The sequence below is a fragment of the Monodon monoceros genome, unplaced genomic scaffold (assembly GCF_005190385.1).
Source record: "Monodon monoceros isolate NGI ecotype Baffin Bay Population unplaced genomic scaffold, NGI_Narwhal_1 Super_Scaffold_20, whole genome shotgun sequence".
NCBI classification, from domain to species: domain Eukaryota; kingdom Metazoa; phylum Chordata; class Mammalia; order Artiodactyla; family Monodontidae; genus Monodon; species Monodon monoceros.
Genome location: NW_021703777.1, coordinates 120,649,462 through 120,676,512, shown reverse-complemented (window position 1 = coordinate 120,676,512; position 27,051 = coordinate 120,649,462). Strand labels below are relative to the sequence as shown.

Here is a 27,051-nt window from a genome sequence, read left to right as displayed (position 1 = left end):
GCCGGGGTCGGGCAGGAGCAGCGCGCTGTCCCCGAGTCCCCTCCCCTCACCATGCCAGGGGGCTCCTTCTCCGGCGGCCCCAATCAGAAGCCCACTCTAGTGCGCCTCGCCCCTGACCTCGTGCCCTTTGCTTTAATTGTCCCGTGTCAGTTTCACTTTGTAATCCACAAGGCTTTTGGTTTGGGGCGGGGGGGTGGTGGGTCCCTCTTTCTCCTTCACCGTTGGCGGTGGAGGCGGGGAAGTCGGCGCTGGGCTCTGGCGGCGCCCGCGGCAGCTCGGTACGGCGGCTGTCAGCGCTCTCCCTCTCGCCTGCCCGGGCTGAAGGTTGTACCGCTGTGGAGCTGGAGCTCCGCGAGCCCCTCTCAACCTCCGGCTGCTCCCTCACACTCTCCCCGCCCCTTCCCCGCCGCACGCGCGCGCGCACACACGCGCACACGCGCACACACACACACACACACACCGCGTTGTCGAAACACAAACAGAGGGGGAGGGAAGACTGCGAGCTGGAGCAGGACTCAGAAACTTTGCTCGCCACTCATTGATCCCGCACTTTAGTTTGCCCGGACTCCCCCTAGCTCCCCGTGCTGTCACCTACTGCCCCTCCCTCGCCCCAGCCCCATTGGGCCGGAGCTAAAGCAGCCCCGCCTGGCACTCCTACCGCGAGCGCTCTCCGACTTCTTCTGCCTCCGACTGGCTTCTCGGGATGCTAATCACTCCAGCCTCTCGGAGGACTGTAGGCTGTGGGGTGTGGGAGCTCGGCGAGTAGGAGGTGCTGAGAAGGGGGTGGGGTGGGGTTTTTTATACCCTTTTTTTTTTTTTCTTTTCTTTTTGGTCACATCTTGGCCGGCATCTGAGCAATAACAGCAAAAAGCTGCCGCCGAATACATGGGGGTGGGGTCAGGTTTGCAGATAAATAACTTTAGTGATGGGTTCTGGGGGAAGACCGTTAGGTTGTTATGCTAGTAATAACTCAGGGGTAAGGGGGGGGTCGAGGGAAATAAAAGAAAGGCAGGGGGTGAAGGTCTATTAGAGCGGGAAGAAGGATTAAGCAAAGCCTGTCTGGGAATGCAGAGCGCAGATTTGCTTTAACCGTTTCCTGCCCCTTCTCTTTCGATGAGAGGGGAGGGAGTAGCTCTACAGTATGATCCGGCAGCATCCAAACCAAATCTTCCCCATTCCTCCTCTGTCTACAGAGCGAGATAATTGCAGTCCAGATCTAACCCTAAGCCTGTCTCCACTTCCAGGTGAGTAGGGGCACCAAGGCCTCGGTACCGACCGCACTTTGGATTTCCTATAGGAAAAGCCAGGGGAACTCTGTTTTGTTTCCTGTCCCAAATAGATCCCAGGTGTCAGTAGCCAAACCTTAGAGTTTCAACAATAACAATGGTAGCCCTTTGGAAAGATGGAGGTCTCTTCCTATTGCAAAGTTTGGAATTTTGATCTCCGTTGGAGTATTTCCCCCTAGACATTTTAAAGCCAAAGGAATCCTGATGAAGGTTTGTTTCTTTTTGCTTTGGCTTGGTTTTTATCTGGGGAAAAGACAGATATGAGGAAATAGAAATAAATAGAATGAAATTTAAATTTTAAAATTACCCACGTGCCACGCAAGTCACTCAGATTACTGTAGCTAATTTTTGTGGTATTCTTCAAAGAAAAAAAAAAGGGACTAGGAATCAGGTCAGTATTATTTCCCCTTTAAGGACAACCGTTTAGAAAATAAGAATGTAAGCCAAGTAATGCAAATATAGGGCATGTGTCATACGTTTCAGCCACACTGACCCCTCCAAATTTAAAACTTCTGAGTTCGGAGATGATTCAGCCATGAGTAAATACTGCCCTCTGCTGTTCTCTGTCCATCTTACATTTTTAGCAGTCTGGTTTCTTGCTTAAAATTAAATGCAGAGACAGAAGGATCTGGTTACAAGGCTAATTCCTCCTTCTTGCCTAGGGATAGTAGCAAAGAAAAAAGATCTTTAGGAATCTCCTAGTGCCTTTCTTTACTTACGGTTAAAAACAAAATAAAACAAAAACCTTTTTTAAGCAATAAGGCAGAGAGCAAATTCAAGTCCTCTGATCCAGACAGCCTGTAGCCCAAAACTGATATATGGAAACATGAATGGTAACAACTCTATCACCAATTCCTTTGTTTAGGTTAGAATATTTACTTCTGCATTTTCCTCTACTGTAGATACTGATGTATATGGTACATATAATGGGTGAATTGGAAACAGACAAGAAAGTTAAATTTCACCATTTTTGTATTTTTAGGCCTTGAAAACTTGTGAAAGCATTGGAAGCTATTCTTTTAAAAGAGAGATATTTTTAAGCATTTTCTCAAAACTCGTATCTCTGCCAATAAATTATAGTCTTTATTTTGATGTAAATTAACACACAAAGATTTGTTGATTAACTAAAGTGAAAGCAGAAATTTTTACAAACCATGGCTATGATGTGTGATTTTAAGAGGGTTTTCTTACTTACTTGTATATTGTTTACTAATGTGCCACAGTTCAGTCATTCAGGTAGGAAACAGTAGAAAGAAAACACTTAGATACTTGTAGGGGACCAGGTATTTTTTCTGTTTTATTGTTTGTTTGGAAAGCCTGTGGGATCATCTTCATATTTAGTCTCAATAGTATTAAATTTGCATCACTTACGAGTGAATTTAATATTGGGGAAATGGGTAAAAATCATTCATTTTGTGGAATAGGAAGTGCAATATATATTTTTAAGTAAAAAAACAAGATATGACCAAGTTAAGTAATACAAAAAATGTACATATATTCAGTACATAAAATAATTTTTTGAACATTCTGAATGAAGACTATCAAAAATGATTTAGACAATGGCATGGTTATTCAAATAAATGGAAACTTTCCATGATAACTACATTAAAGTAACACATTCATTTATAGATAAAACCTACACAAAATTACAATCTATGTACACATAGGTACATAATTTAAGGTATAATATAGAGAATGGTTTTAATAAAAGACAAGAATAAAGCTTTTATTATATTTAATTTTTCTCCCTTGGATTTCAGAAATTCTAGTAATATAATGCATGATAAAATGTAAGGATGCCCCCAACAAAATCAAATCAAGACACATTGTAATTATATGTGTGAAAGAGCAAAGTTTATTTTTGCTTTTCCACCAAAAGCTTAATTATTTTAAGAAAAGGGTTATTTAGTGAAAACTTTCAATAAACATAAAATTACATGCTTCTAAGAGAGAAGATATTCATCAATTTTAGTAAACTGTAGGGGAAAATTGTATTTTTTTATGTCCAAGCATGAAAGAACTAGAGAACACAGCTCATTTGAAGTTTAGAGCATACATTAAAACAAATAGTTTTTGTAAGAATTTGTTATCCTGGTCTGTACACAATTACCATCATTACTTCATTAAATGTCTGAAATTACTTTCATGTTTTTAGACCCTAGGTAAAGAAGCTTAGGTTAATCATACTCTACAATTCATATCACATTAGCAACATCGTCCCAAAAAAGGATTCTCCCCACTGCTTCTTCCTTTCTATTCCTCTCTTCTCCCCTTCCCTCCCTTCTTCCCCTTCCTTTCTCCCTTCTTCCGTTCTTCTCCCTTCTCTCCCTGTTCTTCTCTTCCCCTTCCTTTCCCTCTCTTCCTTCTTCTCCTCTCTTCTCCTTCTTTTTTCCCTTCCCTTCCAATTCCTGCCTTCCCTTCCCCTCCACTCCCCTCCTCTCCCTTCCTCTCCCATCCTTCCCCTCCTGTCCCTCACTTTACTCTTTATTATACTTTGCTCACCTTACCTTATTCTGCTTTACTCTTTTCTCCTTATCATTCTTCAGTCCTGTTACAGGACTCCCAGAGGCAAACATTCTAATAAGTGGAATGTGTACTTTTTGGTTCCATGCTTTTGCAAATTATGTATTATTTAGTTGTCCTGTATTTTTAATTGAGATAAATGGTTTGGGTTATACTGTGTATGTGTATCATCCTCTTTTGTGTCTTTCTACAAAGAGCTATTTTTAAGGTTTACACATGTTGTTATGTGTTCCTCTAAATTATTGTTTCTGACTTTTGCCTTTTACTGTAAGGCATGTATTCATAACTCTTAACCTGTCTATTTACATGGTTGTAGGCATCCAGGTTGCCTCTAACTTCCTGACATCAAAGATTAGTCTGCAATGAACAACATCCTTGTAATTGTCCTCAAAAGGAAATGAATAGTTTAAGGATATGTAGTGGGGAATGGAAGAGGCCTCCATTCCATATCTGAAATGAAGAGCTGATTGTTTGCTGAACAAGAGAGAGTTGTGTTTGTGGGGTGCAGTGTTTCTGAACAAGAAGACAACTGATCCTAGGATCGGGAAGCATGGAGTTCAGAGATGGCAAACTTTCAGAAGTAGGAAGGGTTAGATATTGGTTAACTTTTGAATGTGGAATTGAAATTAGTAGACTGTAGTTTTTGCAGATTGGCTAAATTTCATATTTGTGATTACCGATGTGAATTTAACATGATTTGGGATGGGTTTAACACTGGTTCTTATAATTGGCTCTTGGTATCATTGACACAGGTGGATAGGATTTTTTTGCTAAATGTTTAACTCAGTATTTTAGACTTTCTTATTTCCTGATAAATATATTTAAAGCTATAAATTTCCCTCAAAGTATTAATTAATTAATATTTTGTGGAGTATGAGCCTTACTCCACAAAATATTAATTACAAAATGCTACGTGTAATGATTTCACTTTTATTTAACTTTAAATATTTAGTAACTTATTTTATGGTTTCCTCTGTAGCACAAGATTGTATTTAGTATATAAATACATTTCTAAATATGTGTTGAGTAATAAAGAGCCCTCTCCTTCAACAATCCTGCTGCCTTTCACCACCTTCCCTTTGTTACTGTTTCTTCATTGTGTTATATTCAAAGTATCTGTGATACAAAAGGAAGGTGCCTGCCATCTGGTGGCATTTCTTCAAAGAATTCTATCATTCAAACGGCACGGAATACTCATGTGAAGGAATATATGATAGCAATGAAAAGTACTCAGTTTGTACTTAATTTGTAAGTGGTTTCCACTTACTTCTGCTTCTCATTCTTCTGCATCTCCTCCTTCTTAAAGGTTGACTGTGAAACATTTTTTAATTGCAAGGTTGCTGAACACATCCCAGATGGAACAGTAGCTATGCATGTCTAAGAATTCAGCATGCCGGTGTACCACAGTCATGTTTAACACAAATTCAAAACAAACAAACAAAAATGTTAAATATCAAGAAACAGAGCAAAACAAAGTATCTGTGATAAAAAAAAAAAAGTCTCCAGTTTCTGTCCTCTCTTCTTATCTTAACCCACCCCAATCAGTTTTACCCAAAGCGATCCTCCAAAATTTTTCGTATCAAAGTCTCAGTTGATCACTTCCTTCTCCTTGATTAACTTTATTAATTTCCCTTCCAGGATGCCATCCTGCCTCATCTTTTCAGTCTCAGATATTTTACTATGTAGCACCTCAGGGCTCATGGGACAAACTGTCACCGTCCATTCTCTAAACTCTGCCTCTTGGTGATCTCATCTTGTAGCGAGTCTTCAAATAAGTTGATTACACTCAGAAAAGAATGTGAACTGTGCAGTTCATGGGTTTAGTGTTCTGTCCACATCCATTAAGCTGTTTGTTAATTATGCTATTCAGATCTTATATATCATTACTGATTTTCTGTTGGCTTCATGTATTGATACTAAAAGAGGCATGGAGGCATGTTAAATCTGCATTATGATTGCAAATTTAAATCTCCTTATAGTTATGTAGCTATTCTTGTTTTGCATATTCTTGTTTTGCATATTCTTGTTTTGCATATTAATATATATTTTATTATATATATTTTATATTTTATTTATTCCTCATTTTATATGTTTATATATTTATAAGTACATATATATAATTTTATATATTCATCATGAATTAAACCTTTTCTAGTTAAGATGTGACTATCTTTATCCCAAATAATGTATTTTCCTTAAAGTCTATTTTTGTCTGTTACAAGTACAGGTAACCAGCATTCTTTGGTACTATCATGACAGATTTTTTTCCTATCCTTTCACCTCGTATTTTCTGTACCCTAATGTTTTAAAAGTCTTTTTGACACAGCATTATATATGAAAATGCATTCACTGATATTTTTTTATCATCATTGCTTCTTAACTGGAGCATTTAGTCTATTTACATTTAGTATAACTACTCACATTCCTGTTTAAATCTCCTGTCTAACTTTGTGTGCTGCTATTTTTCTCCAGTTTTATCTTTTTGTTTATTTCTGTGCTTCTCTCCTTTTTCTTAAATTAATTAGATATTTCTTTCACTTTCTGCTAATACTTTGGGTGATATATGCTCTGTTTTGGCTATTTCCATTTTACTTCAAGAAATTAAAAAAAATATTCTTCTCAAAGTCTTAAATAGTTCAATGCCTTAAGGAAAAAGGGCACTTCTTGAACAATAAATTTTTAAATACATTCATTTACTTCTCAATTTACCTCTTAATTTGGTGTTGCTTTTTAATTCTTTATTTAAATTTTAATCTTGCATAACATTTTTATTTTTAAAAAGGCAATAATGTATTTAACACAGTTTGTTGTGTTTTGATCTTTCCTCTATCACAAACATCCTATCCTGGATCTCTTGCATTCTGCCCGAAATACATTTTTCTGAGTTTCCTTTGGAATGGAAGCTGTTGGTAGAAACACTTTATAGTGCCCCATTCTTGAAATATTTTTTCTTTAAGAATAAAATTATAAATTCAAAATTAATGAGTCATTTAGATATAAATTTTTTGTCATATGCCATTCTAGTGCAAATATGAAAAAGGGTATTTAAAGGAAATAAATTAAGGTATTTCTAATACTACACATTGATAGTTTAATTCACATGATTCAGAATCATCACTATATTTATCAGCACAGTTTAATTATACAGAAGTTTGGCTTTCATTTTTCTGTCAATCTAATTCTTATTTCTTTTTAATCTCTTGCTCAAGGTAATCTGTCACTTTTCACTGATTCTTCCTGAAATGCCTCTGTATTTTTGATGTTTTGCAGTTTTGCTTTGGTATATGTGTAGGTGTAAAATGTTTTTGTAATCTTGCCTGGAAATTGAAGTCTTCGTGATGCAAATCATTCTTTCATTATTTCTGAAAAATGTTCAGCCTTTATATTTGTGTTTGCAGATATTACTCCTTGTTTTCTTCTCCTTGCTCTTCCTTCTGGAACTTTACTTAGACACATATTAGGACTTCTCACGATATCTTGTATATCTCAATTATCAGTTTAATATCTTCTCTTTTCTTTTCTCTATGCTTAATTTTGAATAATTTTTTCTGACTTGTCTTCCAGTTCACTAATTCTGTCTTTAGCTATGTTTAACCTACTTTTAAATTCATCTATTTAATTATAAGTTTAATTACTGAATTCTTATACCTTAACATCTTGATGTGTTTTGAAGTTAGCTATCACCTTCAGATATTTTCAAGCTTGTTTTTCATTCCTTTGAACATGTTAAACATAGTTTTAGATGTTATTTAGATAGGTATCTGAAGATTCCAGTATCAGGCATATTTAATGTTTATGCTTTCCTTTTTTTTTTTTTTTTTTGCAGGCCTCTCACTGTTGTGGCCTCTCCCATTGTGGAGCACAGGCTCCAGACGCACAGGCTCAGCAGCCATGGCTCACAGGTCCAGCTGCTCTGCGGCATGTGGGATCTTCCCAGACCGGGGCACAGACCCGTGTCCCCTGCATCGGCAGGCGGACTCTCAACCACTGCGCCACCAGGGAAGCCCTATGCTTTCCATTTTTATTGCTAGTTTTAGCTCATAGTAAATTGTTTCCTTGTGTGAGTATTTACGTTTGAATATGAACTGGTCTTTTTTTTTTTAAATAAATTTATTTATTTATTTATTTTTGGCTGCATTGGGTCTTCGTTGCTGTGTGCGGGCTTTCTCTAGTTGCAGCAAGTGGGGGCTACTCTTTGTTGCAGTGTGCGGGCTTCTCATTGTGGTGGCTTCTCCTGTTGTGGAGCATGGGATCTAGGCATGTGGGCTTCAGTAGTTGTGGCATGCAGGGTCAGTAGTTGTGGCTCACAGGCTCTAGAGAGCAGGCTCAATTGTTGTGTTGCATGGGCTTAGTTGCTCCACAACATGTGGGATCCTCCCAGACCAGGGATTGAACCCATGTCCCCTGCTTTGGCAGGCAGATTCTTAACCACTGTGCCACCAGGGAAGTCCCTGAAGTGGTCATTTTAATTGGTAAGTTATTTATGCTATTCCTTGAGACTTGGGATTGGTGTCTCTTGTAAAGAAGAGCTGAGTATGCTTCCATTAGGTTCTTGTGAGTTGCTACTAGTCTGCAACAACTACTGTTTTCATTGAAGCTAAGATGGCAACAGCAAAAGAGCAATAACACTTTATGAATCAAAAGGTAACACTGCCAAGTAAACCATAAAAAATGCTTTCTCATCATTTTGGAGTTTTATTTAAAGACAGTTTTACCCTCATTTAGATTTTTGTCATGTCATTCTTCTATATGTATGAGAAGGAAACTATAAGCAAAATAAATTGAACAAGGCCATCTTAGATCTTTTTCACATTGAAAATCCAGCTCAAAGTGGTATAGCATTTATTGAAAAAGTGCTCCATTTTGTCTGTGATTTTTTTCTAACCTACTAACACTGCATGTTTGCTATATAGTCGATGATAATTAAGCCACAATTGCTGCCAGGCCTTTAGCAGATATAATACACATCCTAACTGCTAAATATTAAAATAGGACCAAAAACATGTTGAATCTTAGAATAATTAAATATGGTGAATTTACAACTTGAGGGTTTTTTTCTGCACCTCCTCAGTAATGTGATTTTGAGTGCTGCCTTGGGGCTTCAACTTCTTAGGGATGGTTTCCCCCTTCTCCACACCTCAGTCTAATCATTACCAAGGCAATATTATTTTCAATATTTTGGAGAAGGCAGGGTGACTAGGTATACCTGCATAGATAACTAGTTATCTTAGGACTAGTTAACTTAAGACTTATGACTTAGGAGCTCCAGCTTTAATAAGAAAAGTTTCCTATTAAACTCCACACCTTCAGAGAAGCCTGGGCTTTTTCTCTTAGCTCTCACACTTTACCACACCTTAAAAGTCAAAGCTCATATTTGTGAAGTTTGGTAAATGTCCTTAAGGCAAAAACTACTTCAATGTTGAGCTTACCTCTATGGCTTCTTATCTAGACTAGATATGGTAATTCCTAACTCTAATATCATGTCAGCTTTTTGATCTTTTAAGAAAATATTTTAAAATTTAGTAATTTTAGTAGTTTTTAGTGGTAAATAATAGCCTGGCATATTACCAGAATAGGAAGTCTATCTTCCTTATTTCTTCAAATAGTTTCCTTTTTTCATTTGTTTTTTCTCCTTTGGGAAATCTTATCATTTGGTACTTATCCATAAGTCAGGTCTCTTTAGCTTTTCTTGCTGTTTTCTGGGAAAATTCCTCAATCTGATGTACCAACTCACTAATTTGGTCTTCAGGTATATCCAATCTACCACTGTTTAATCTTTTGTTCTCTTTACATCAACTCAAAATTTTTCGTACTGACCAAATATTTATACTTCACTCATTTTTAAATGAAATTTAATTCTTGTTTTATATTGACAATAAATGTCTATCCATTAATTGTCTATCTGTGCTGAGGAGGGATCAAAGGCCAGATCTCAGTGTGTGAGTTTAAGATAGGGGTTGACAAATTTTTTCTGTGAAAGAGAAGATAGTAAATATTTTAGGTTTTGAAAATCAGACAGTCTCTGTCATACCATTTCAACTTCCCCTTATAATGTGACAGCAGCTATAGATATTATGGAAACTATTGGGTATGGCTGTGTTCCGATAAAAATTTATTTACAAAAACAGGAACCAGGCCCAATTTGGCCTGCAGGCTGTCATTTGCTGACCACTGTTTTAGAGCATAGGAGATAAGCCTTGTGCTGAAAACTCCACCAGATGACCATTGCTGGTCATTCCCATTTGTAATCTTTTTTTTACATATATATGTACACGTATATAGAGTCAGTATTTTGAATATGATTCAAAATTTCTGTCTGTTTTACAAACACTGCATTTATTTTCTCTTTACCATCTGACCTTTTGTAATCTTAAATTTTAAACTTTGAGGTATAGTATGATTGGGAAGTGACAATCTCCCTAAATTGTAATCCATGGTCTTAGGGATTTTTAGAGAGTAAGATGGGATATTCAATACCTAAGGGCAGCTCTTCAGAATGCACTTATTTCATGTGAACACTGATGTCTTGGCTACTGCTGCCAGTGTCTGCAGTGAAGCAGACAATAATAGCCTCAAGGCAACATACAGTAGAGGCAAAAACTATTTTTTTATAAACACTTATCTTTTCTAGTCTCTATAAAAATTTTCTGGCCCTTATTACTTGGTGCTTAGCTTTCTCCTTCCATTTTCCATATCCCCTTTATATAATTTATATATATATATATCTATATATATATAATTATACAATATATATGTTTACCCATCTTTTTCTGGCCAGTGTTCAATTTCCAAAGATTGTGGAACCACCAGTGTATGTAAATAAATCTGAAACTACATCATGGAAACTAAAATCATATTTTTTAACATCACACTTATGGGAGAAACAAAATGAAGGGTTAGCTTTAAAATCCTTCATAATATACTACATGTGAATATGTGAGCAAACCCACTGGAATGGAAATTGCTTACACTAAATGTGAGAGTAGGTTTCTGAATACTGTGGCATTTGCCACAAACTAGTAATTACCTACCATAATTTGGAGAAACTGCTCAGTCCAACAACTGTGACAAGCTACTCTTTTGTTGAAATATGCATATCATGGGTTGGTTATATTTTAATCTTGATTAGGTATAGGTATACAATTTATCCCAAACAAAAATATATTAATATGGGTAATAATTAATGGCTGCATTAAAATACTCTGATGTTGAATTTCATGCTAGAATATAAAGAGAATTAAGAAAATAGATACCTCTAATATATATATATATACATATATATATTTGTCATGGAGAAGAGATAAGTAAAATGATATGATATTCACTCTAGGTTTACTAGACTTGTAACATGTGAAAACATTTGGAAATACAGAACAATTTGAACTGTAACTTCCATCAACAATAGGTGTATGGAGAATTATGAGAGTCCTGCCAGAAGAGTTGATTCTAAGAAAACAATTTTTTTTTTGCATTTTTGGGTTTTATTTAATTTATATTCTTATACAGCAGGTTCTTATTAGTTATCCACTTTATACATATTAGTGTATATATGTCAATCTCAATCTCCCAATTCATCACACCACCACTACCCCACTGCCACTTTCCCCCCGTGGTGTCCATACATTTGTTCTCTACATCTGTGTCTCTATTTCTACCTTGCAAACTGGTTCATCTGTACCATTTTTCTAGGTTCCACATATATGAGTTAATATATGATATTTGTTTTTCTCTTTCTGACTTATTTCACTCTGTATGACAGTCTCTAGATCCATCCACATCTCTACAAATGACCCAATTTCATTCCTTTTTATGGCTGAGTAATATTCCATTGTACATATGTACCACCACTTCTTTATCCATTCGTCTGCCAATGGGCATTTAGGTTGCTTCCATGACCTGCTATTGTAAATAGTGCTGCAATGAACATTGGGGTGCATGTGTCTTTTTGAAATATGGTTTTCTCTGGGTATATGCTCAGTAGTGGGATTGTTGCATCATATGGTAATTCTATTTTTACTTTTTTAAGGAACCTCCATACTGTTCTCCATAGTGGCTGTATCAATTTACATTCCCACCAACAGTGCAACAGTGCAATGCTCCACACCCTTTCCAGCATTTGTTGTTTGTAGATTTTCTGATGATGCCCATTCTAACTGGTGTGAAGTGATACCTCATTGTAGTTTTGATTTGCATTTCTCTAATAAGTAGTGATGTTGAACAGCTTTTCATGTGCTTCTTGGCCATCTGTATGTCTTCTTTGTAGAAATGCCTATTTAGGTCTTCTGCCCATTTTTGGATTGGGTTGTTTGTTATTTTAATATTGAGCTGCATGAGTTGTTTATATATTTTGGAGGTTAATCTTTTGTGCGTTGATTCACTTGCAAACATTTTCTCCAATTCTGAGGGTTGTCTTTTCATCTTGGTTGTAGTCTCCTTTGCTTTGCAAAAACTTTTAAGTTTCATTAGGTCCCATTTGTTTATTTTTGTTTTTATTTCCATTACCCTAGGAGGTGGATCAAAAAAGATCTTGCTGTGATTTATGTCAGAGAGTGTTCTTCCTATGTTTTCCTCCAAGAGATTTATAGTGTGCAGGCTTACATTTAGGTCTCTAATCCATTTTGAGTTTATTTTTGTGTATGGTGTTAAGGAGTGTTCTAATTTCATTCTTTTACAGGTAGCTGTCCAGTTTTCCCAGCACCACTTACTGAAGAGGCTGTCTTTTCTCCATTGTATGTCCTTGCCTACTTTGTCATAGATTAGTTGACCATAGGTGCATCGGTTTATCTCTGGGCTTTCTATCCTGTTCCATTGATCTATATTTCTGTTTTTGTGCCAGTACCATATTGTCTTGATTATTGTAGCTTTGCAGTATAGTCTGAAGTCAGGGAGTCTGATTCCTCCAGCTCCGTTTTTTTCCCTTAAGACTGCTTTGGCTATTCGGGGTCTTTTGTGTCTCCATACAAATTTTAAGATTTTTTGTTCTAGTTCCGTAAAAAATGCCATTGGTAATTTGATAGGGATTGCATTGAATTTGTAGATTGCTTTGGGTAGTATAGTCATTTTCACAATGTTGATTCTTCCCATCCAAGAACATGGTATATCTCTCCATCTATTTGTATCATCTTTAATTTCTTTCATCAGTGTCTTATAGTTTTCTGCATACAGGTCTTTTGTCTCCCTAGGTAGGGTTATTCCTAGGTATTTTATTCTTTTTGTTGCAGTGGTAAATGGGAATGTTTCCTTAATTTCTCTTTCAGATTTTTCACCATTAGTGTATAGGAATGCAAGAGATTTCCATGCATTAATTTTGTATCCTGCAACTTTACCAAATTCATTGATTAGCTCTAGTAGTTTTCTAGAATCTAATAGATTCTAGTAGAATCTTTAGGATTCTCTATGTATAGTATCATGTCATCTGCAAACAGTGACAGTTTTAGTTCTTCTTTTCCAATTTGTATTCCTTTTATTTCTTTTTCTCTGATTGCCGTGGCTAGGACTTCCAAAATTATGTTGAATAATAGTGGCGAGAGTGGACATCCTTGTCTTTTTCCTGATTTTAGAGGAAAGGCTTTCAGTTTTTCACCATTGAGAATGATGTTTGCTGTGGGTTTGTCATATGTGGCCTTTATTTTGTTGAGGTAGGTTCCCTCTATGCTGACTTTCTGGAGAGTTTTTATCATAAATCGGTGCTGAATTTTTTCAAAAGCTTTTTCTGCATCTATTGACATGATCATATGGTTTTTATTGTTCAATTTGTTAATATGGTGTATCACATTGATTGATTTGCATATACTGAAGAATCCTTGCATCCCTGGGATAAATCCCACTTTATCATGGTGTATGATCCTTTTAATGTGTTGTTGGATTCTGTTTTCTAGTATTTTGTTGAGGATTTTTGCATCTATATTCATCAGTGATATTGGTCTGTAATTTTCTTTTTTTGTAGTATCTTTGTCTGGTTTTGGTATCAGGGTGATGGTGACCTCATAGAATGAGTTTGGGAGTGCTCTTTCCTCTGCAAGTTTTTGGAAGAGTTTGAGAAGGATGGGTGTTAGCTCTTCTCTAAATGTTTGATAGAATTCACCTGTGATGCTATCTGGTCCTGGACTTTGTTTGTTGGAAGATTTTTAATCACAGTTTCAATTTCATTACTTGTGATTTGTCTGTTCATATTTTCTATTTATTCCTGGTTCAGTCTTGGAAAGTTATACCTTTCTAAGAATTTGTCCATTTCTTCCAGGTTGTCCATTTTATTGGCATAGAGTTGCTTGTAGTAGTCTCTTATGATGCTTTGTAATTCTGCTGTGTCCGTTGTAACTTCTCCTTTTTCATTTCTAATTTTATTGATTTGAGTTCTCTCCCTCTTTTTCTTGATGAGTCTGTCTAATGGTTTATCAATTTTGTTTATCTTCTCGGAGAACTAGCTTTTAGTTTTATTGATCTTCGCTATTGTTTTCTTTGTTTCTATTTCATTTATTTCTGCTTTGATCTTTATGATTTCTTTCCTTCTACTAACTTTGGGTGTTGTTTGTTCTTCTTTCTCTAGTTCCTTTAGATGTAAGGTTAGATTGTTTATTTGAGATTTTTCTTATTTCTTGAGGTAGGCTTGTATTACTATAAACTTCCCTCTTAGAACTGCTTTTGCTGCATCCCATACGTTTTGGATCGTCGTGATTTCATTGTCATTTGTCTCTAGGTATTTTTTGAGTTCCTCTTTGATTTCTTCAGTGATCTCTTGGTTATTTAGTCTCCATGTGTTTCTGTTTTTTACGTTTTTTTCCCTGTAATTTATTTCTAATCTCATAGTATTGTGGTCAGAAAAGATGCTTAATATGATTTCAATTTAATTAAATTTACTGAGGCTTGATTGTGACTCAAGATGTGATCTATCCTGGAGAATGTTCCATGTGCACTTGAGAAGAAAGTGTAATCTTTTGTTTTTGCATGGAATGTCCTATGAATATCAATTAAATCTATCTGGTCTATTGTGTCATTTAAAACTTGTGTTTCCTTATTAATTTTCTGTTTGGTTGATCTGTCCATTGGTGCAAGTGAGGTGTTAAAGTCCCCCAGTATTATTGTGTTACTGTCGATTTCCTCTTTTATAGCTGTTAGCAGTTGCCTTATGTATTGAGGTGCTCCTATGTTGGGTGCACATATATTTATAATTGTTATATCTTCTTCTTGGATTGATCCCTTGATCATTATGTAGTATCCTTCCTTGTCTTTGTAACATTCTTTGTTTTAAAGGCTATTTTGTCTGATATGAGAATTGCTACTCCAGCTTTCTTTTGATTTCCATTTGCATGGGATATCTTTTTCCATCCCCTCACTTTCAGTCTGTATGTGTCCCTAGGTCTGAAGTGGGTCTCTTGTAGACAGCATATATATGGGTCTTGTTTTTGTATCCATTCAGTGAGCCTGTGTCTTTTGGTTGAAGCATTTAATCCATTCATGTTTAAGGTAATTATAGATATGTATTTTCCTATTACCATTTTCTTAATTGTTATATGTTTGTTTTTGTAGGTCCTTTTCTTCTCTTATGTTTCCCACTTAGAGAAGTTCCTTCAGCATTTGTTATAGAGGTGGTTTGGTGGTGCTGAATTATCTTAGCTCTTGCTTGTCTGTAAAGCTTTTGATTTCTCTGTCGAATCTGAATGAGATCCTTGCCAGGTAGAGTAATCTTGGTTGTAGGTTCTTCTCTTTCATCACTTTAAGTACATCATGCCACTCCCTCTGGCTTGTACAGTTTCTGCTGAGAAATCAGTTGTTAACCTTATGGGAGCTCCCTTGTATATTATTTGTCGTATTTCCCTTGTTGCTTTCAATAATTTTTCATTGTCTTTAATTTTTGTTAATTTGATTACTATGTGTCTCAGCGTGTTTCTCCTTGGGTTTATCCTGCCTGGGACTCTGTGCTTCCTGGCCTTGGGTGGCTATTTCCTTTCCCATGTTAGGGAAGTTTTCAACTATAATCTCTTCAAATATTTTCTCGGGTCCTTCCTCTCTCTCTTCTCCTTCTGGGACCCCTATAATGTGAATGTTGTTGCGTTTAATGTTGTCCCAGAGGTCTCTTAAGCTGTCTTCATTTCTTTTCATTCTTTTTTCTTTATTCTGTTCTATGGCAGGGAGTTACACCATTCTGTCTTCCAGGTCATTTATCCGTTCTTCTGCCTCAGTTATTCTGCTATTGATTCCTTCTAGTGTATTTTTCATTTCAGTTATTGTATTGTTCATCTCTTTGTTTGTTCTTTAATTTTTCTAGGTCTTTCTTAAACATTTCTTGCATCTTCTCGATCTTTGCCTCCATTCTTTTTCCAAGGTCTTGGATCACCTTCACTATCATTATTGTGAATTCTTTTTCTGGAAGGTTGCCTATCTCCACTTCATTTAGTTGTTTTTCTGGGGTTTTATCTTGTTCCTTCATCTGGTACATAGCCCTCTGCCTTTTCATCTTGTCTATCTGTGAATATGGTTTTTGTTCCACAGGCTGCAGGATTATAGTTCTTCTTGCTTCTGCTGTCTGCCCTCTGGTGGATGAGGCTATTTAAGAGGCTTCTGAAAGTTTCCTGATGGGAGGGACTGGTGGTGGGTAGAGCTGGGTGTTGCTCTTGTGGGAAGAGCTCAGTAAAACTTTAATCTGCTTGGCTGCTGGTGGGTGTGGCTGGATTCCCTCTCTCTTGGTTGTTTGGCCTGTGGCAACCCAACACTGGAGCCTACCCGTGCTCTTTGGTGGGGCTAATGGCAGACTCTGGGAGTGCTCATGCCTAGGAGTACTTCCCAGAACTTCTGCTGCCAATGTCCTTGTCCTCATAGTGAGCCACAGCCACCTCCTGCCTCTGCAGGAGACCATCCAGCACTAGGAGGTAGGTCTGGTTCAGTCTCCTATGGGGTCACTGCTCCTTCCCCTGGGTCCTGATGCACACACTACTTTGTGTGTGCCCTCAAAGGGTGGAGTCTCCGTTTCCACCAGTCCTGTTGAAGTCTTGCAATCAAATCCCACTAGCCTTCAAAGTCTGATTCTCTAGGAATTTCTCCTCCCATTGCCAGACTCCCAGGTTGGGAAGCCTGATGTGGGGCTCAGAACCTTCACTCCAGTGGGTGGACTTCTGTGGTGTAAGTGTTCTCCAGTTTGTGAGTCATCCTCCCAGCAGTTATGGGATTTGATTTTATTGTGATTGTGCCCCTCCTACCATCTCATTATGGTTTCTCCTTTGTCTTTGGATGTGAGGTATCTTTTTTGGTGAGTTCCAGTGTCTTCCTGTTGATGATTGTTCAGCAGTTAGTTGTGATTCTGGTGCTCTTGAAAAAGGGAGTCGAAAACAAATAATCTTGACCCACAGCTAACATTTTATCTTTTTTCTATTTTAACTTTATTTGAGATGATGAAATATAGACTACTATAAGATACCTTTATTTTGTGTTATTGCTTAATGAGCATTTCCTTGCCATTGTAATAATTTTTTGTAAATACTGTTTTATTAGATGGATACTATTTGTAATATGAATAGGCCAAAAATTATTAATTGTTCCTTCAATGTTGACCTTCAGGATTTTTCCAGCTTATTTTGCTATTAAATGCATGCTTTGATAATTATCCGTCACTCCTCCAAACAAAATTTATTGAAAAGTAACTGTGTCAGGTACTTTAAAAGCTACAGAGGGAAGACAATAATGAATAAAACAGACACAGCTTCTGCCATGTTTAGTCAAATTGCAGAAATTTTTAAAATAATTTAAACTTTTAAGGACCTTTATTACTTATTGCCAAGTCACCTTCCATAAATAATGTATCAATTTATAATTGAAACCAAAGTATATCAGAGTTCTCCTCCCAGCAAAACAAACAAATACATTTGAATATAACATGTCTTAAATCCTGGTCTATTTACAGGGGATTAAAAATGTGTCTTCTTTCAACATGCATTTCTATTATATTTTTCATATATTAGCTATTTGTTTTCCTTTTTTTAAAAGAAATTATTCATGTTTGTTTTCGGTTTAATCAATTGGGGTCTCAGATCTATTTTTTTGGTTGTTGCTGATATTGTTAATCAATTTGTTCTCCTTTATAAACACCTACCTTTGTTTTAAATTTTTAATTCTTTCCTTTATCCAGAGACTATTCATAAAACTTTAATTCTAGTTTCCTCTTTCTGCTCTTCCTTCTACTTCTTTGTCCTAATTATGTTGTATCAATTGGCATAATGCCACTGGAGCAGAGCAGATAAATAATTTTCTTTTCTCTGAATCTAGCATCATGTCTGAAATTCAGGAAGTATTCAACAGAAGTCTGCTCAATTTCATCCCAGATAGGATACCTAAAATTTTTAAAATATATATAATTTTAAAAAGCAGTAATAAGTGTTTTGAACTCTACGGTCTAAAACATTGTTTTCTAAAATGTGGTAAAGGGTGGTACTCACAGATGATTCCAGGGGGCTCAGGAGAGGGTATTGAAAAGAGTAAAAAACATGAGACATTAAAAAAAAAGAAAATCAAAACACTATGGTGAGTGTTGTGGCTTGACATTCACCTTCCATTCAAACCTTCCAGCCTACCTCTAGTGTGCGTTTCTAGAGGCTTTTCTTCAGACACCTTCTCATCCACAGTTCTTCATGCAATGGTCCTCCATTTAAATGCAAGCACTTGGAATTTGTTAGGCAAACATGGGCAGAGACCATCTTCATTTTACTTTAGCCCTTTCTCTGCCAGCTAGCACAGTCATGGATGCAGTTCCACAGTGGTGTGCAAGTGTCCAGTCTATGTGTGTAGAGAACCAACAATTGTATCATTTGCTGTTGCCACAAATTCCTAACCCTTGAATTGCAGCTATTATGGTGTGTTGGTGAAGTTAATTATTCCAATGGTGACCTCCTGCTTTTCTACCTTGCTGATTGTGGCAGAAGTCACAGTGCCCACAGTGGGGCTTTTCTGTTTCTATCACCATGCCCCCAACAATTCTGAAAGCACCTACTTCCCTAAATGTTCTTCTTGAAACAGCTGGACTGCCTAACAGTTCCTGCAACTGGATGTTGGCTGATACAATCACAAGTGATAAAAATTATTCCACTTTCATTTCTCTTTCAAGTAAAGGAGAAATTCTATGGTGAGAATCAGAATGTTTACCTCCTCTTTAACATCACATATCTTCCTTTTGGATAGAGAGTGTTCTAAGTGAATAGACACATATGACAAGCATAATTGATGGAGATTTGATTAACATGGTACTGTTTGAACACAATATAGAGTCTCCTTAATTAAAGAAGATTAAAATCTAAAATGAGTCAGAAGTAGTGTGCACAATATAATTGGAATAAAGAAAAATCTCAGGACTTGGCATATACTAGAAGACAAAGGAAAAATAACAGAGGATCGAAGTAGTACTTAAGCATTTTGATATTTTATGGTACGCAAAACCCTTATTAAAAGAAAGAGTGCATTATCTGTACTATTTAGCTGGAATATTCCAGATGTCTCTAGTCTTTATAAACATATCACAACATCTTAATCTTTGTTTATTTGGATTGCTCCTTGGTCATGTCTCTTTTTCATTCCATTCTTAATCACTGAGTCTGTGATTAAAAATGGCAAACATGTGTTTTGAGAGAAACTAAGCTGTGATTTCGGTTGTGGGTAGTAATTTCAGAGTGGCAGACATATTAACCCCTTCCTCTCCACCCTACTCATGAACTTATAACAAGACTCAAGGAAATAGTAAACACAAAAGAAACAAGCAAAGCATAGAAAAATGAACTACTTTTCAGTTCAAATACTTTGTATGGTTATACCAAGGAGAGGTTTCTGAAAGAACAAACAAAAGTGACAGTTTAATATTTACAAAACAATGTTCAGCTAAAATAACACAGACAATCACAGATAGGATATTATTGTGGTTAAGACTTAATTTTTGCTCTTCAAGAAAGATCAGTTTTAGAATCTGACAATCACTGGATCCAATCCTACTGACTCTGCTTCTTCCTCTCTACAGGGTCAACTGTAAGTCATTTCAGCGTTCCACAATTGACTTCTCCATTTGTAAAATGAGAGAAATCAGCTCACATGGTAACTGTAAGTTGATTATCATCTATCAGAGCAAGAGACATACCTCAATTTAATTAGAAAAAGTTCTAGATAAAAGTTAAATACTGTTAATCATACCTATACTGAGGGAAAGTTGAAAATATAATTTTAATTTTCATGGAAGAGGAACAGTTTTATTCATTTCAAAACAGCATTGCATAGTTATATGTATAGAATTTCAAGAATTATCATAAATTTCTAAAAACCTTGGAACAAAAAATAAAAATAATATAAAATAAATATATTGAAATATTTATGGGTAAAGTCAAATATTATAATATGGTTGTGTGAAAGACAATACTAATAGTGTGTTTATTTTTAAATGAATTTGAATAAATTCAATGGAGTAGATTCAGATGGAACAATTTGTTCAAAAATTTAGTTCAAAGGAAACAATAACCCATATAAAGTTGAAACAGAGCCTATATAAGTAGTCATAGCAGCACACAGACAAATATTTCAGAAAATCTAAAAGTTTTGTTGGCTCCAAATTTTTAAAAATACATTTAAAGAAATTCCACTGTCATGTTAATACTTTCGGTAAAACCACATACGTCCTGAATTACTATACTGCAACCAAAATACTACTCTATAGTCCTATCACTAGTTGTTTTGGGGAATCTATATATTGAATTTGAACCATATTTTGTAAAAAATGTTTTGTTGCTTTTGAGTCAGGAGATTGGTAGTAAGAAGTTTACATCAATCATGTTAAGGCAATAGTCCAAACTCTTTCTGATCCCCAGTGGGTCTGTGACATGTTTTTTTCTTTTTTAAAGAATTTTCTTTTAAAAAAATACTATGATTTGAAATAAGCATCTTTGCTTTGATAACTTGTGTTTCATCTTTGCCTGTTGAAAGGTGCATTATGATTACTGCCTCATTGAAGACTACTGCTTGCAAATGGTAAATTTGTCTCTGTTTTTCAGCCCTTTTTGATGATTGCATTTATCATATAATTTCATAACTCAAGACATTAAATTGATGCTATTAAGAAGATTGAATAAGATGATCTAAATGCCATACCAATTCATTGCCAATTGTTTATTTCTTTAATAATTTTGGCAAAGTTTGAGATAATTTTGCTTGTTTGCAACGTTCTGTATTATTAATAGTTCAGTTTTGTTCTCAGTGAATCCTAATCCTTACAGCCCACCAGATATCTCTTAGAATTAAGTGCTTTCTTTTCTATCTGTCCTGGAGGTACATTGTGATTTTCAGATTGATTGATTGATTTAATGAATGATGATAGAGAGCTGTATCTTCCATGCTGGAAAATATTGAAAATAGAATCAATGAGATAATGTCTGTAAAGTACTAAGTGCAAGGAAGCATTCAATAAATATTAGCTATTTTTCCTATTCATATGGCAAAATTCAACAGGAGTGCTCATTTGGAGCAAATGAATAAAATCAATTACAGGAGTTATGTTCAGTCTTTAAAAAGAACATGGTAAAACTCAGTGTATTAGTTATCTATTGCTGCTTAACAATGATACTATAAACTTGGTGGCTTAAAACAGCACACATGTATTTCCTCAGACTTTTTCTGGGTCAGGAGTCTGGGCACAGTTTAGCTGAGTCCTCCGCTTCAGGGTCTTTCAAAGTTGCAATCGAGGTGTTGGCCAAGTTCCTCGACTGGGGAGGAATCAGCTGCCTAACTCACAGTGTTATTGGCAGAATTCAGTTCCTTTCAGTTTTCCAGACTGAGGACCTCAGTTTCCTGCTTGCTCTGAGCTGGAGCCTACCCTCGGCTCCTTGCCACATGCTGTTCTCCACATGGCAGCTCACAACATGGCAGCTTGCATCTTCAAGTCCCGCAAAAGAAAGAGTCTCTTAGCAAGATGAGTTACAATCTTTTGTAATATATACACATAATCTAGTACATCATGTCACCTTTGGCATATTCTGTTGGTTAGAAGCAATTCATAAGTCCCACCTACACTGGAGGGGAGGGTATCAGACAAGGCATGAACACCAGCAGCATGATGATGGGGGCCACCTTAGAGGCTGCTGACCACACTCCATGAGAACAAAAATTACAAAGTAGTGGCTATATTTCATGGTTTAAATTCATTAAAATCCTTCTTGCTGCCCTTATATTATGAGAAATAATTTTTTTCTAATTAAAACATTTGAGGAAAAAGAACTCTATTGTAATTTTTAAGTATTATAGCACTGGAAGGAGGTAATATGTTAGGTTTGCATAGCACTTTAGAGTTCACAGTGTATTGATATTTATAACTATTATTATTTCAGACTAGAAAATGGGTGGTAGAACTGATATTGATTTCAAGATTACAACACAGAGTTTAGGCTCCAAGTGAAGCCTTAATTACAGCATCCTGCTGTGTATCTGTTGATGAATTCAATATGCGCCTCTCCTGATTTGGGCCATTCTTCTTAATAACTTTCTTAGTTAAAAATAATTCATATAGGATGGAATGGTGGGTAGGGGAGTGGGCAGCGGCAGGCTTGCACTGTGGCCAGATAAGCTGTTGGGCCTGGAGAGTCAAGTGCAGAGAGCACTGTATTGAAGTCATCAAGATGAAGGGCGCCACAGGTCAACTAGAAAATGTATGCCAAGCATGAATTAAATTGGTGACACAGATCATTTCATTTCTTTGTTTGAAATACATGTTATGAACCATTTTCTGGAGCATGTCTACAAGCACTGTGTGCAAAAGATCTGGTGGTCAGGAGACTATTTTCACAGGGGACCTGCAAACCAGAACACCATGCACAGCTCGAAAACACAGCTGCCTTCTAATCTCAAATTGCTTTCCTCATAACTAAGCCTGTATCTCCTGCCCCAGCAGTAAACAAATGGCACCCATGTTTCTTACAGACCCTTCTCTCTGGAATATTCTCTTCTTGAAGTATTCTCTTCTTGGTTGTAAAGCAGAAGTTACTTGGTGTCTATGAGTAGCCATCTTATAGCTCTTCATTAATGTGGTTCCGAGTAGCATTCATATGGCAATGACTTTATCAAGATGACACATTTAAGTCTATAGTGATTATCACTGATAATTCTCCAGATGATGACCGTCCATGGGGGTTTGATATTTCTATCTTTCACCCACTAGCTGATCCCAACTTAGGTCAACTAGATATTCAGAGAGCATTTGCAAAATGCAGGTGGAACCATAAACATAGTTGTTAAGTATTTATGTGTCCATGGAGAGCTGAAACAGCAAGCCTCCTAAAACCAAAGGCTGCAGTACTGTCTAAAAAGATAGTTAGCTTTATGAAAGAAAAATGCTCAACAGTATTAGAGTGTACACTGTGTGTTTGTTTGATAAACATAATTAAAAGACCCTATGTAATTAGTTTTTCTCCATGAAATCCACCTGTATGTGATGAACTCATAGAGAAGATGCTATCTCATAAAAAGAAACCTGATGAACACCACGATAAAAGTCTTCAGGTTACAGAATTCCAGTGTTTAAACTCCAATGTGCAAAGAACTTGTAAACTGTCATTCCTGTGCCTGCAAGAAGAGGAAGAAGAAACAGAAAATCAGTGATTTTTCTTGGACTTATCAGAGACCTGAGATTATAAGGAAACTTGTTACCCTGAAATCTGTAGAGACAAGCAAATTCAGAGAGTCACAGATGAGATCTGCTTACCTGGAGCAGAAGCTGTTGGAGCCATAAACTGGTAGGGATACTTAAACAATCATTTTGATGAATTGCTGGAGGCTGAGTGTGGACTAGAATGAGAGGGAAAAGCCCATGGGGGCTGTGGTCTTGGACGACCCCCATACCTTCACAGGTTTTAGCTCCAGGGGCACCCCCCCTGGGTTTTCCTACTGCACATGCAAATTCTCTAACCTTGTGATTCTGGCTGGAGGAGGGGATATGAGTAATCATTGTGTAATATGTCCAGAGGATTCTCCATAACAAAGGCCTACTTTTCAAGGGGAAAAATTTTACCCAGAGCCTTATCCCAGGCAGCAGAAGGGAATGCTGCCTGACCCAGATCACTCTCACCTTCCTGCCTAGTCTAGAGGGTGGAGGGAAGCTAAACAGTTACTGTGGAAATACCAGTCAGTGTTTTAGCCCAGAGTTTCAGGCACATTAAAAGACTGAGATTGAATCATAAGATGACAGTATTGGTCTTCTGCACCACACATTGGATTCCAGGAAAATGACAGTGTAATACAGCTGACAGAGCTGCAAGATGCAGACCTACCCTTAGGAGGGAGTACTGAGGGAAGCCCACAATGAGGAAGAGGGACAAAAATCAGGACCCCAGAAGAATATGAAGCCACTGGCACCAACAGCTACGGCAAACATTAATTAGGCCCAACTCGTATTCAGATTAGCATAAATCCTCACACTAAAAGCCTATTTCCCTCAATACTTATTCACCAATACAACACCACTGGCATTCAACAAAAAACTACAAAGCATACCGAAAGGCAAGAAAAATAATATCTGAAGAGACAAAGCAAGCATCAGTACCAGACTTGGACATGACACAAATTTTGGAATTATTAAAAAAAAGAATTTAAAATAACTGTGAATTATATAAGTGCTTCAATTGAAAAAGAAGACAATATCCAAGAATAGATAGCTAACGTAAGCAGGCAGGTGGAAACTCTAAGAATGTATGAAAAGGAAATGCTAAGTATTAAAAACACTGCAACAGAAATGGAGAATGCCTTTAAACATCTCATCCGTATAGACACAGCTGAGGCAGGATTCAGTGAGTTTGAAGGTAGACCAATAGAAACTTCCCAAAATGGAATGCAAAGGGTAAAGAGAATTTTTTTAAAAAAAGAATAGAAACTCCATGAACTTGGGACATTTTGAAAAGTAACATATATGTATTAGGATTGCCAGAACAAGAAGAAAGAGAATATGGAGCAGAAGAAATATTAAGTAATAAGGGACAAAATGTTTCCAAAATTAATAGCAAACACCAAACTACAGATCCAGGGAGCTCAGAGAATAACACGGGATAAATGCAAAGCAAACAAACTCATAAAAACTACACCTGGACATATCATATTCACACTACAGAAGACCAAAGACAAAGACAAAAATCTGTGAAGAAGTCAAAGGGAAGGAAGGGAAACACCTTATCTACAGAGGAAAAAAAATAAGAATTACAGTGGGCTTCACATCAGAAATGATGCAAACAAGAAGAGCAGAGTGAGATATTTAAAGTATTGAAAGAAAAAAAAGCACCTAGAATTCTACGCCCAGTGAAATTACCCTTCAGAAGAATGTCCTTCAAAAGGATATTAAGACTGTTTATCTCGCTCTTGTGCATAGACACACACACACACACACACACACACACACACACAAACTTAGAGAATTCATCCCCAGCAGACTCATCCTGAAGGAAATATTAAAAGAAGTGAATTGGAGAGAAAGGAAATGATGTAAGTCAGAAAACTCAGATCTACATAAATAAGGAAGAATTGGAGAAGGAACAAATGAATAAAAATATTTTAATTTTCTTATTTTAATAGATATAAAATATAACTGTTAAGAATAATAACAATGTATTGGGTGATTATAGCATATGGATAAGTGAAATGAGTGACAGAAATGTTATAAGGAAAGGACAGAGGGATGGGGAATACACTCTAAGAAACCTGTGTTACACATGAAGTGTTACTTGACAGTGACTTGGATTAATTTAAAATGTTTATTTCAAGCTCTAAAGGAACCATTAAACAATTTTATAATTGATATGCTAAGAGAGGAGACAAAATTCAAATTATATAAAATGCTCAATGAAAGCCATAGAAAGCAGAAAAAAAAGGGGGGGAGGAAACAAAGAATAAGTACAAGAAATATTAAAAAGTTACATATACGGGAAATATTAGTCCAATTATATCAATTATCATTTAAATGATAATGGTCTAAATGCACCAATTAAGAGAAAGATTGACAGAATAAAACCATATGTTGTCTATAGGAAACCCATTGTAAATATAAAGACTCAGAAAAGTTAAAATTAAAGGATGGAGAAAGTATAACATTTTTAACACTAATTAAAAGAAAACTAGAGTAGCTATATTAATTTCAGAGACAATGGACCTCAGGACAAGGAAGATTATCAGGGATAATGAGGGGCATTACATAATAATAGGGGGATTGATTCTCCAAGAAGATATAACAATCCTAAACATGTGTGTACTTACCAACAAAGCATCCAAAGACGTGAAGAAGCAAATGATAGACCTGAAAGGAACAATAGACAGACAACTATTGTAGCTAGAGACTTCAACTCTCCTCTTTTAGTAATCGATAGACAAAGGAAACATAAAACCATTAAGGATATAATTGACCTGAACAACACTATCAATCAGCATGATCTAATTTTCTCCAATGACTTCTTCTCAAGTTCAAATGGCATTTGCTAAAGTAGACCATATAAGTGGTCATAAAACACACCTTAATGAATTTTTTTTTTTCCGGTACACGGGCTTCTCACTGTTGTGGCCTCTCCCGTTGCAGAGCACAGGCTCCGGACGCGCAGACTCAGCGGCCATGGCTCATGGGCCCAGCCGCTCTGCGGCATGTGGGATCTTCCCCGACCAGGACTCATGTCCCCTGTATCGGCAGGCAGACTCTCAACCACTGGGCCACCAGGGAAGCCCCACCTTAATGAATTTAAAAGAATGGGAGTCATGCAAAATATGTTCTCATACCATAATGAAATTAAACTTGAGATAAAAAATAGAAATATAGCTGGAAAATCCTAAAATATTTGAAAATTAAACAACACACTTTGAAATAACTTGGGTCAAAGCAGTGTTTCAAGAAAAATTTAAAATATTTTGAAATCAATGAAAATGAAAATATAACATCAAAATCTGTGGGCTGCAATAAAACCAGTGTTTAGAGGAAAACTTATATAGCATTATACAACAAATAATGTAACATTAAATGCATGTACTAGAAAAGAAGATATAAAATCAATAACCTAAGTTTCCATCTTAAGAAACCTTATGAAAAGGGGTTAATATTCAGAATATACAAAGAATCCCATAAACTCAACATCAAAAAAAGAAAAAAACCCAAATAACACAATTTAAAAATGGGCAGAGCACCTGGATAGACATTTTTCTAAAGACATATAGAGGGCCAAAAGACACATTAAAAGATGCTCAACATCACTGTTCATCAGGGAAATAC

The 27,051-nt window shown here is 36.3% G+C and overlaps 1 pseudogene; it reads left to right on the top strand.

The window, feature by feature from the left end:
* The first annotated feature begins 1,141 nt into the window (after positions 1–1,141).
* On the top strand, positions 1,142–23,054 carry LOC114902468 (annotated as a pseudogene).
* The last annotated feature ends 3,997 nt before the right edge of the window (positions 23,055–27,051 follow it).